General features: G+C 38.3%; 2 long non-coding RNA genes across 3 annotated transcripts in view; both read right to left on the bottom strand.

Moving 5' to 3' along the window:
- Positions 1–12879, bottom strand: part of LOC149915989 (uncharacterized) — a 69158-nt gene that overhangs the window by 38895 nt on the left and 17384 nt on the right. The window lies entirely within an intron of this gene.
- LOC149915990 (uncharacterized) lies at positions 965–11680 on the bottom strand. Its single transcript, XR_016471009.1, has 3 exons — positions 11269–11680; positions 11054–11186; positions 965–1325 (listed from the first exon to the last, which is right to left on the bottom strand). It is a non-coding gene; the product is annotated as an uncharacterized LOC149915990 (long non-coding RNA).

Raw genomic sequence — 12879 nt, 5'->3', positions numbered from 1 at the left:
AACTCCCCTCCCTACTGCCAGGTCTGTTCACATGCCACAAGGAGGATGAGGTGGAACTTTAACCAAATATTCATTATCACTAAGGTACCAGGCCTGCGCATTACATGAAGACAAAACCCAAACTTTCTGGTTTAGGAAACAAATTTAAGCTTTATGACTTTTGCAGTCTGACCCAGAAAGCAGAAAAATCCCAAACAAATATCAGCATTCAGTATGTTAGAAAGGGATCTCTTTCCCACGTACTAAATATTCAGCAGATACAATCATGCAGGAGAATCAGGCTCCATGTTTAAAAAGAAAACCACAGGCATCAGTTCCCATCATGAAGCGGAGCACTAATTGCATCTGTTAACTAGACAAATCTGTGATAAATTAGCATCAGCAAATCAGGCACAGAATTCTCATCCTCACTTCTGCATCAACCAGGAATCCAGGAGTTAGCTAAAATCTCTTTACAGGTGAGGATTTGCTTCCAAATTTCTGCAACTATTGAGATACTAGTTACTGTTAATACCTGAATGAGTCTTTATTCAGGATCCATCCAAGCCTGAAATAACTCTATATTTAATCATATCAGTTTCAACCTCAACAGTGACAATAAGCAAACAGTCCACATGCTGAACATGAAGAAGGAAAGACAGAAGTTTATCTCTTAAATAAAATAGCAGTGATTAATAAATCACATGTTTATATCTCTTTGGAGGAATGCTTCTAATGCAAAGAAGCCAGAGCATTCCATGCCAAATCAAATACTCGTATGAAGAGAAAAGACAATTTCTGCCAGCTTCTTTGTCCAAAAAATCTTTAAAAATTGGAAAAATGAAAGCGTTTGCCCTCTTTCCATGAAAACCCCGAGTGTTGGGCACCAGGAAACACAATATTCCCACTGATCTCCAGTAACAGATGAACAATAACAATTTCAGAGTTATGAAAAGTAATTTAATGCATTCCACTGCGTGAAAATAATAAAAATTAGCAAGTTCTTTTGATACTGTCTTCTAGGCAAGTCTGTACATCTGCCTTGTATAAGAATTAAGGTTGCTTCTTATTTTCCAACTGAAGATATGATGCTTTCTCCTCAGATACTGGAGGTTTAGAGAGGCTGTTAGAACAGCAATAAAAAGATGAAAGCTGCTTTTTTTTTTTTTTTTTAATTTGTGTATCATTTTCCCCAATTTGATGGGAAGGTAGTCTGCTTGCAAAGATAGATTTGAGAAAGCAGTCAGTTCTAGAGAAGAGAAAAAATGATAGTTGCAGGAACACTCCAGACAAGGTACTAACTGAAGTTACTGGTAGCTGAATGCATGCAGAAACTGCTTTCCCCCCTGCAAGAAACAAAAACAACAACAAAAAGAAACAAACAAAATAACAACAACAACAAAAAACACTTTGTAAAGTCTATCCATTTCAAGTCAATTTGAAATTCAAACATAGCAAAGCAAGAAGCCAACAACAATAAAAAAAGACAAAACAAGCAAGAATTGACAATAAAAAGTATCACAAGTGACATGCAGTAATTTTGGTTCTCTCTCTATTTCTCACTAACATTACAAACTACAAAATCATTTTTGACAGAGATCATGAGAAGTTTAGTAGTTTTTCAAGGAGAGACTCAGATCCAGCCTTACTTATACTTAAGCAAAGGACTCTGGAATGTATCTTATGTTTTTAATAATGTCTCCAGATATATAATTTATTTTAATAGTTCTTCTGTTTAACATAGACTCCAGTTTAGGTACTTACACATTCATGTACTGCAGTAACAGTAGAAGTCTATACACAACTGAGGATGTGTTCCAAAATAATTGTAAGGAATGCAAATAATTCCTATTTTTTTCTGAAATTAAGGAAAATCATTTTCTTATAGAAGCACCTTCCAAAGAATAATCAATCAAATAATTCAACTCAGGAATATTAAAAGACCCACCATTAAAAAAAAAAAAAAGAAAGAAAGATTTATTATGTTATATATGATTTCTAATCATATAATTGCAATTCACAATACTTGAACTACTTCCCTCCTCCCCAGTGTTGCCACACTGCAATAGATTTCCATGAAGCGTTCTCACAACCCCAAAATCTTACTTAAAATATTACTTTAAAGTGGTAATGATCATCCTTGAGCCTATTAGTTTACAGATAAAGGTAGTATTACAGTTTTCCCCACATGCATTTATTTACAGTGAATTGCATCAGCCACTTCATGGCTGAGTCAATCTCAATGTCTCTCCTGGATTTGTCATAATCTATGTTATTTCTCTCATACTATATTATGATACAGGCTTGTAAGTTTACAGGCCAACATTATCGGGAGTGATCAAGTATATTTGTATACATTCTAAGGAAGAACCAGAAAAGTTTACAAAAGAGAAATTAAGCAGGGCTTCATGTGCATAAATACCATCTGTCTGAAGAAACTAAAATTCTTGGGAGAATTTGGGGAACAATATCCTTAAAATAATATTGTAATATTTTTCCCTAGGCATTCGCTTTTCACCAGATAAAACAAAGACCTCAGGCCTAAGCTAAAGTAATTAATTCTTGTGTCAACAGCAGGACAGTTAAATAAGGTAGAGACTCCAGCGCCAGTCTGTGCCATTCCCATCTACATGCAGGCAGTGCAGCTTCAGAGATGCTTTCCAAAATGGGATTTCGGCTTTGCATTTGACTGGATGGACCAACACAGTTTATCTGCCAACAATTATGGAAAGACCAGGGGACGTCTTGGTTGCTTTTCCCAGTTTATTCCCAATAGCTACATACTTAAAAGGACACGCCTGTTTCTTTATGTCTAACGTTCCCCACTGGACCTAGCTTTCATCATTATTCAGTTGTATATTAAAAATAGAAAAAAAACATTGAATCATAGCATATGATCTTTTCGCTGTTGTTATGAATTTATTTTCTTAAAAGATTTTCTTAAAAGATTCTTATAAGAATGCATTTTCTTCCCATGTTATTCTAGATTCTTCTTTAAACAACTCTGAAAATGTAAAGCCATCTGGTAGCAGCTGTGTGCTGACTGCACACCTGTGCTTGAGCTAAAGTGGGGAAAAGTTCAATAGGGATTATACTACAGGTGCCAGAACGTCTCATTTCTTCCAGAAATACTGCAAAGATTTTATATTCCCTCCTGCTTCCTCCTTAACTGGCTTGTGCTTTAGTCCAAGCGCACAGATTAGAGAGACAAGACATTTTGTGGAGAGCACAAAGCCCTTAGTGCTAGGCATATAGCAAAAGTTTCCATGAATCTCTGTTGATCCTGGACCTGCACTTGCAAAGCTATATTGATTTGGGACAAAAATAGGCCTTTGGCTGGGCACTGTTGCTTTCCACAGATATCTACTCATCAACAAGCCAAAGCAAACTGTACTAGCAGTGAAAAAAACACTATTTGGAGCAACTAGACAATACCACGTTTGGTAACATCTGCAGCTGCAGGGATCCTACAGTCAAGTGCAATTAGGGAAAACTCTCGGCACAGTATCTGACTATTTCCTCATCTAACCCTCCTTTTCAATTCAAGAAAATAGTGAAGCTCCGTACACACTTTAAAAGTAATGGATACGCACAAAAGAACCTCTTGACCTGCAAAAGTTCAGGACAGGACAAGCTAAATAAGTCACTAACGATTTTTTAATTACTTTTTTGTATAGCATGGCACCGCTTCACTCCTGCTGATTCATTCACTTTGGTCATCCTTTCAGGGACAAGGATGTTCTCTCTAGAGCTAACCAGTCAAAGATGTGGAAGCATCCCCATACTTTAATCTTTATTAAAGAAAGGCTGCCTGCAAGAATCTAGCACCAGCTATCTGGAATGATTTTAGGTTAAGTTCTTCCCTAGAGCAGCTCTCATCTTGTTTCCATCTCTTCTGTATCAACATAATGCCCTTCAATTTCTGCCCCAATTCAGTGCTCAGCAAATACACTATCATGGCTCTAAGAATAGTATGTTGTTATAGGAGTTATCATTTAACTATTCATATATAATGACTGTGACTTAATGGCATTCTCTGGCATCTTCTCACTTCGATCATCATTAGCACAATTTTGAAATAAGGAGCATTCACTCAAGTGGGAAAGTTCAGAAGCTGAAGAAAGGCATTTTTTTTCTAAGAATAGGACTATAAATGTAAAGCCTTGCAACGTTTTAAGTTAGGCAACTATTTTCCCTGTTACAATATTCTTGTAGTTAATAACTGTGTAGATTTCGTGAGTGTTCAACAGCTGGCATGAAGCGCTGTGGGATTTTTTAGCATTAAACAATCTGTGTGAGATACTATTTCCTTCTAGACCCTTCGTCTCTCTGTTAATCCATCAAAACGAAGCAAGGCAATGCCTAATCTAAGTTTAGCTGCTCTCAAAATCCTTCTCTATTAGACATTAGTCACACTTCGATGTCCCCACTCTCTAAAATCCATAGACACTTCCGTTCCAGTCAGTGGTGACAGTGTGTCACCTGTAAGAGTAAAGTAGAAGGTATTCCCCCATAGGAACACAACTTCTTTAACACAATGTAGTTTACCAGAAGCAGGTTGAAAAAAAACCAAAAACAACACTTTTTCTTCTGAAAAAGAGTAACATGAAACCAAGAGCAAGTTTCAATGCGTGTAATTTTCAGTGGAGAGAACCTGTATAATTCAGAGCCCACAACTTCCTTGTGTCTCATTAAAATCTTTTAGCACAGCAATTGATTTCAGAAAAAGAAAATAATGGAATAACGGTACTTCTCATTATGAAATTAAGAAAGCGTCTTGCAGTTGGGCAAAGATTTAGGCAAAAAAGAAAAGCGGGATATTCTCAGAAAGATAGAATTCATTAGATGAAGTTCCAAGAAAATCAGAGGGGGTTTCCATTCCCTATAAACAAGAATATTCTATTCATCAATTCTGTCTTGAAATGAATGCTGCAACATTATAATACTAAAATAATAATAAAAATTGGATATCTTTAATATCCAAAAAGAGACTTGCAAACTAACTGTACTTAAGCCACTAAAGTCACTGAGGTTTTGAGCGTCTGAGACGGACTGATTTTTCAGCTTCAGCAAGGCCAAAGTCATGTGTAGTTCTAATCTCAAGCTCAGTGAGCCCCACTTTCAGCTTAACAGGAAAGTTTGCCAGAGCACAATTTTCATTCCCAACTGAGAACTGCCAGTGGAGAGCAAATGAAAAAAAAAAAAAAACCTTGCTGAATATAGCAGCACCAGCACGGAGCACTTAGATGTGCTGAGCTGCCCACTGCAGAGCAGAATACTATGAAGTAAAGGAATTTTGATGTACCTTTAACCTACCTCTGACAAGATCCTTTGTCTTCCTTACCCCAAGCAATCCCAAGTCTCCTCACAGAATAGTTTCGCTTTTACACATCATGGAGCTCTGCCACAGCAGCCTGCTCCATAATCATCCCTGGCCAGACTTGATCTGAAATGGGAGCCACAGGACCAGGCATTCACAATGCACTTGGCATTCAGTTGGTGCAACTCGCTCTTCTTCCCCAAAAGGCTGCATACACACTGGCCTGATACAGCTCAAAGACCACGTTTAATAAACTTGTACTCGTAACCCTTCTCCAACGGTCAGGATCTCTGTCTACTCAGCCTAAAGAAAAGACTTCTTCATGGAGCTCCATTCCAGCCTACATTATTACTTCCTAGCTATGCAGTACTGTGGGTAACATGGTGTAACCCTGAAGACAATCTCATAGTTTAATGTTAAAAAATTGAAGTCTTTGGTTCTTTTGATATAAACTACTGGCAAAATTGATTCAGCAGCAGTCCAAAGCCCTCACTAATTCCCTTCCCTTAGTCTGATGATAACATCTCAGACACCTTGATTTTCATAATTTTCAGCAACTTGCTCCAAATGAATAAGTATCCAAATAAAATTGTATCCATGTACATGTATCCAATGGTTATCCCATGCCACAAGTGACTTGAACAGATGAGGAATTCTGGCTGTTCGCTGGGGATGGGATGTTAAAAAAATCATTACTGCTTGTGATGCATTCATCACTACAGAATATAGATATTCTTCCATTTGAATTATGCTAAAGCTTTCATAGTAGGATCTTTAGCCAAAACACTCCCGTAAGAATTATCTCCTTTTATGCTAATTACTTTTAAAGTTTCATCGTGATATCTGAGTATGAAGCCCCATTCTACACCTGATGAATGCAGCATTACTTTCAGCACAGTAACTGATCATGGTAGCATTTCAGGACTCAGCCTAGAGTTGTGTCTCTGCTATGTTAGCTCTTGTATAACAGGAAAAAGACGGATCCATGCAAAATAAATCATCATCCAAGCATTTTAATTCTTATTTTGTATTGGTGAAAAAAGTCATTCACTTGCAATCACTCAGTAAGTTAAAGCAAAGTATGCAGCCTTAGTGCTTATATGACACTCAGAGATCCTGTAAGATCTTCACTTCTTAGAAAGTGTCTAAAAAGAACAGAAGATTAAAGTAAAAGCTTGAAGACTGTCAAAAGACAAGATTTGCTGTTTGTTTCTACAGAGGTCCACTCAGCAAACAGTGCCAGAGCTTAAATGGTTTACATACTAACTTTTTTTCAAAAGCTATTAGGGTCTTAGAAATCCCATAGTGGTTATTTGGCATGAGTGGGGAACTTCTCAGTCTAAAAAACATTCTGCTTGCCAGGATGAGGTAGGGGAGGCTCTACTTTAATGAGCCAGTGACCATTTCTCTCAAGGACGGGCTTTTACTTCATTTTTCAGAGATATTTCTTAGGGATAGAGAAGGAAAGAAAAATTGAGCATGTGAATAGCCAAGTTAAAAAGTAAACACACAGAAACATGCAATGTCAGACCAGAGTAAAGCTTTCAAATTGCAATTCAGATACCCCTCACTGAATAACTATGAGAAAAGCAATTTTGAATAGTATTTTTAAGATCAGATCTTTCAGTATCAAAAAAGAGAGATAAAATACATTGAAGAGATGATAAAGGAACTTTCATATTTTTCTTCCATTTTAATTTCTTTCATAAAAAAGAAATTGACTTCACAGAAATAGTCATGTCTATACAATTTTATAAGATTCTGCTTTAAATGCACCACCAGTTCCACCACCACGCACAACAGCATTAACTAAAAAAAGAAATTCAAAGTTATTTGAAATTCGTATCGTCACACTGATAGCACATCCTGATTGCAGATCAGAACCAACATCTCTGTGATTATTGAAGTCCAGGTAATCATCTCATACCCTTAAGGCATATTTATTTAGCTCACTATTTCACCCACAAAATAAAAAAAAAATTAAAATTGAATTAATCAGTGCATAATAACTTAAGCAATTGTTAAACTAATATCAATCTATGAGACACTCTCAAAGTTTTATTTTTTTTCTTTAAAGTTGGGTGGGGTTTTTTTGTTTGTTCGTTTAAATTTTCCCAATTCAATAGTTTCTTTGTGAGGAGCTCATGGACAGATCCACCAGGACACCAAGAGAAGTTGCAGAACTTGGAAGTTCAGATTATACTACAGACTCAAAAGGTTCCTCTAGTTTGTATGAGCTTCCAAACTCCTAGGTTACTTTTAATTGAAGCATAATAGTTTTATTCTCTTTTTATTCACACTGCTTCTGTATCAGTATATCATAATCTTTTAATTTTCAGTCACCATTATGAAGTGAAGAATCAGACCCTTTAAGTTTAACTGACAATGACTTCTCATATAAGCATGTGTGACACCTATATACCTTTGCAACTCAAGAATCTCATGGAAATTCACTCAAACCATGTAAAGTTCATGGGAAAATGGTTTCAGCTTTCTCTTCCATGCCATTGCTCAGCACTTCGAGTCAGCAGAAGGATCAATCATCAGCAATTAATGACTTTCAGAACTTGCAATAAGCTTTTCCAAGAAAGCCCTTTGAGAACAGGCATAAGAGCAAGCAGGAAAAAAGCAGAGGTTGCAGTAAACGTGTTGATTAATGGGGCACTAGATGGCACTCTAGCACTCAGCTCTTAGAACTTTTTTTTCAACTCTTTTCTCACCCAAGTTGGAAAACAATACAGGTACCTGAATTTTATTCAGGTCAGGTCATGAATGAGCATTTATAATTCTTTATGTGGGAATGTATCCTAGGAAATATAATCTAATAGAGTAGTGCCAGGTTACAACTAAAGGAAAAAGATCATTCTATTCCACGTAAGTAAATATTAGTTATAAATAAGAAAATCTTAGAAACGCATTTAAAAAATTCCATTACTGCAGACAATTTTAAAGGAGCCTTTCGAGTAGAGAAGAATATTACACTAAACTGTTTCTTATCTTCCTGCCTCTAAACAGTCAAGAAAATTTGTAATTAACTTCTGAAAATCCTTCTGAGTGCCTCTACACACACTGGACAAGACACCAGAGCTGATGGTATGCAGAGATTGAGCCCTTCTGAGACAACAAGGTCTTTGTTTTGCCAAGCAAACTTGAGTGCACCTCCTTCTACTGATACTAGAATGCAAGGAGGCACTGTTATCTCTTGACAGCATACAGATAAGAAAATTCAGGCTTTTAGCAATTAAATGATATGTTCAAAACTGCAGAGGAAAACTGTGCCAGATCAAGGAAATGAAGTGGCTTACCCAGGAGGCAGTTTGAGCCTCTTGCTCCGAGCAAGACTTGGGACTTGCATAAAGTAATGTCAAGCACCTGGGAGCAGAAAAATTCCATTCAGGAATCACACAGAGCTTCAAAGGATTTGAATAAGGTAGCTGGCTGGCCTGTGAGTGGATCACAGCCCCATTTTTCAGAAGTCTCTCATACAACCAATATTCTTTCCTGAAGCGTAACAGGATGTGCTATCTTATGTGTAAATTATTGCCAAGAAACGTTATAGAGAAGACAAAAGAATAACAACAAGATGAGAGCAGAATTTAAGTGCATTTAGATCACTGAAAGAGCAAAAGAGCACACAGACATAACTGGAGACTATTCTATGTTTCTTTGGTTGTACCATGGTAAACAAGACTAGTAGATAAAGAATTATTTAAGAAACAGAGAAAACGGAGGGAAAAAAAAAATGACAAGCAAGACAAATGTACTATGGCATTATATAAAGTAATAAAACTGCATACAGATCTAGGCTTCACTGAAATTTAAAGCAGACAATTAAAACTGATTTTACAAAACAAGTTACACCAGCATACATGAAGTCAGAATTGGACCCAAAGGACCTAATCTCTCACCATATCAACAAGCTAGCAGGTGGTCAAGAAAGTCCAGCTGGAAAACAGGCTCAAATTTTCAGTGAGATAATACATTAATCTTTCACTTTTGCAGACGTGGATTCAAAACTTAAGATCATAAACTAAAATTAGTCTGCTGGTTTCATTCTAGTCCCCATTTGTGCACAGCACAAAACTGCCATCAGAAGTGTAATGACTGGCAATCTCTCTAAGACGGGCCCAGTTCTGGAAAAGCAGGAAATGCTGTAAGCTAAGGCTGAAGTACACTGGCACAGCTGTGTGTGGAATTTTGTACTCTCTGCCCACATTATGCCTGCCAAAGCCAAGTGTTTTTTTTCCTTCACTTTTGCAAGTGCCCCTTTCATACTAAAAAAATTAAAGAGAAAGGAAAAGAAACACAGAAAGAATCACTAGTCACTGGAACCTATACTGCACTGTTGCATACTCTGTGTCTCCACAGTAAAGGCATAGATATTGCATCAGATACACATTTGTACACAGAATCATGTCCTGTAGATTGGGTTAGGTTTCGTTTTAGTTTTGTCTCAGCGCACACCTTTTCTTTCTGTCTGATAATAATGCTACACATTGACAAACTGGATTTGTAACTTCTGAACTGAACTAAGCTGAAGTACTGCAAAACCAGAGGATTTTCCGTCAAGTCAGCTAAGCTGGAATAGGCCATAGTGACCAAATCTGAAAATGCACTTGAATTTGTTAATAAAGATATTCATAGTTATCACTGACAGTTCACTGGACAAACTTCAGCTACCTGAAACCAAGATAATAATGAGTCAATAAGGAAAACCACATCTAGCTAATAACATCATGTTATGTAGGAGTGTGCTGACCCTTTCAATAGTTAGAATCTGAAAGAAGGGCTACATCATATCCCTCTAAAACCGTTTTGTACTGGGACAGGTTTTTGCAGGTAAAATTTCTTCCACGCACCATGAAGTTTTCAGCCAAAATTAGTAGTGAAAAATAATATCTTTGGTAACAAACAAGATAAAATAAAAATGAGTAGTTTGGGTCAGTTGTAACGTCTTTAAGATAGCAACAAGAGCACACACAAGAATAAGTTAAAAGAGAATAACTGGCAATCAACTGATCTAGGAGCTTAATGAATTGTTCTATTTGACAATCACCAGCCATAAATAACATGACTCCACTACATCACAGAACCAAATAAGTCTATCTGACTGGAATTAAATAAAGCAGGACTGTAGCTTTTGCCAGCAAAAATACAAAAGCTAGATAACAGTAGCAGCAGTAGTTGCTGTTAATCCCAGAAAACAGTTCTTCTCCTTTTGGCAAAGCACTTTCCCCAACAGCAATTCTCATTCCGAGGCCAAGGTGGTGCTCAAATATAGTTAGTAACAGCCACCTTTCTGAGAAACTACCTGCTTCAACTCTATTCCTTCAAGTGCATTCGAACAGCAAGGAACTAAGATTTCTCCCCAAAGGCAAGGCTTTGACTTTCATGCAGTAGTTTGTATGCATAGCTACTGACACAAAAACGTGCAGTCAGAACTAGCATATTAAAGGTTAAGTTTTCCATGAATTTAGTTTATCTACAAATAACATTTTCCATAGAAACTCTACATTCCTCACATGGACTGTATTTTGAAAGCAGCTTCTATTTAAGAGTGTGTCTGTTAACTTCTAGATAAAAATCACCACCTCTCCAGCAAGACTTTCAGCCCTCACTCACAGTTTTTTTGAACTTTCTACTACTAGAGTTTGCTTCCATTTCCAATATCCCAGAAAAAGTATTCAATAAACACCAGTACAATACCTGGCATTTCCCTCCCAGCAGTGTACTAATAAACCAAGCAGTCCTTACTAATGAGATGGACTTCAATGGCTGCAGTTCTGTCTTGCAGGCTCTATGGCTCCAGAAACCTATCTCTTGTGTAAAGAATAGTCTAAGGTACATATCAGGACTGTAAAGCGGGAGAGAAGTTCCGTTTCTGTAGCTACAAAAAAAAAGTAATAAATAGAACCTGAAAACAGCCACAGCACTGAGATGTTTAAGGTATTCACTTGCAACGCACTCACCCTATTCCCATTTCATTTTCTACCTGAAGTCATATTCAGAAAACCTGGGAAAAAAGATATGCTTTCTGCCATGGACAGACAGCAGTGCCTGATTTTCTATGGCTCTGACTAGAGGAGAACAAATAACGCTTTTTCCAAGTGAAAAGTCTATTATTACATCATTTTGCTTACGTGAAAGTAGAATCATAGAATCACAAGGTTGGAAATGACCTATAAGATCATCTAGTCCAACCGTCTTCTCATCACCACTGCTGCCACAAACTAAACCATATCTCGCAGCTCCTCATCCAGATGCCTCTTGAACGCTGCCAGGGACGGCGACTCCACCACCTCCCTGGCAGCCATTGCAGTGCCTGAGCACTCTCTGAGAGAAAAAGTTCTTCCTCATGTCTAACCTAAACCTCCTCTGGAACAACTTCGGCCATTTCCCAGAGTCCTGTTTGTTGCCTGGGAGAAGAGGCCAAACCCCTCTTCACCACAGCCTCCCTTCAGGAAGTTGTAGAGTGTGATGAGGTCTCCCCTGAGCCTCCTCTTCTCCAGACTAAACAATCCCAGCTCCCTCAGCCGCTCCTCATAGGACTTGTGCTCCAGACCCCTCACCATTTTCGTTGCCCTTCTCTGGACATGCTCCAGGGCCTCAATGTCTTTCCTGCAGTGAGGGTCCCAAAACTGGATGCAGTACTCGAGGTGTGGCCTCACCAGTGCTGAATACAGAGGGATGGTCACCTCCCTGCTCCTGCTGGCCACACTATTTCTAATGCAGGCCAGGATGCCATTGGCCCTCTTGGCCACCTGGGCACACTGTCGGCTCATGTTCAGCCGAGCATCAACCAACACCCCCAGGTCCCTTTCCTCTTCACAGTCATCCAGCCACTCATCCCCAAGCCCATAACGCTGGGCACGGCCCTATAGCCAGTTTCTTACCCAAAGGAGTGTGTACCTGTCCAGGCCACAGGCAGCCAGTTTCCCCAGAAGAAGCCTGTGAGAGACCATGTCAAAGGCTTTGCTGAAGTCTAGGTAGACTACATCAACAACCCTTCCTTCATCTACCAGTCTGGTCGCCCAGTCATAGTAGGAGATGAGGTTGGTCAAGCATGACCTGCCTTTCACGAAACTGTGCTGGCTGGGCCTGGGAGAAGAGGCCAAACCCCTCTTCACCACGCACATGCCATGCGATCTCACCCAAAATGATTTGCTCCATTACTTTCCCCGGTACCGAGGTCAGGCTAACAGGCCTATAGTTCCCCGGAAGAGTCAAAGGCCTATAGTTCCCTGTAGAGTCAAAAACAAAGCATAGTTAGTTAACGAAGCATAAGTACATTTCCAACAAAATTTCAGATTATAATCTCACCATTTAAAATTAAAACATCAATTTTCACTTATTTTGAATTCATCTAAAATTTAAAGTTACAGCAATAATAGATAGACAAGCATACTCTGGAAAGTTCTGCTTTTATTTCAAGTTCAACAGCTACTGATGACCTCATACTGATACAATAAATGAATGTATAAAAGTGACACAAAGCCTCAGAAAGAACAGAAGCAGAGTTCTGCTGAGAAGCAAATTGGACAATACAGTAAAAACCCCACATGGCTTTCTACAAGGAGCCT

Source organism: Phasianus colchicus, chromosome 14, assembly GCF_987193195.1.
Source record: "Phasianus colchicus chromosome 14, bPhaCol1.hap1.1, whole genome shotgun sequence".
Lineage (NCBI taxonomy): Eukaryota > Metazoa > Chordata > Aves > Galliformes > Phasianidae > Phasianus > Phasianus colchicus.
Note: the sequence above shows the minus strand (reverse complement) of the source record. Positions and strands in the feature narration are given on the sequence as shown.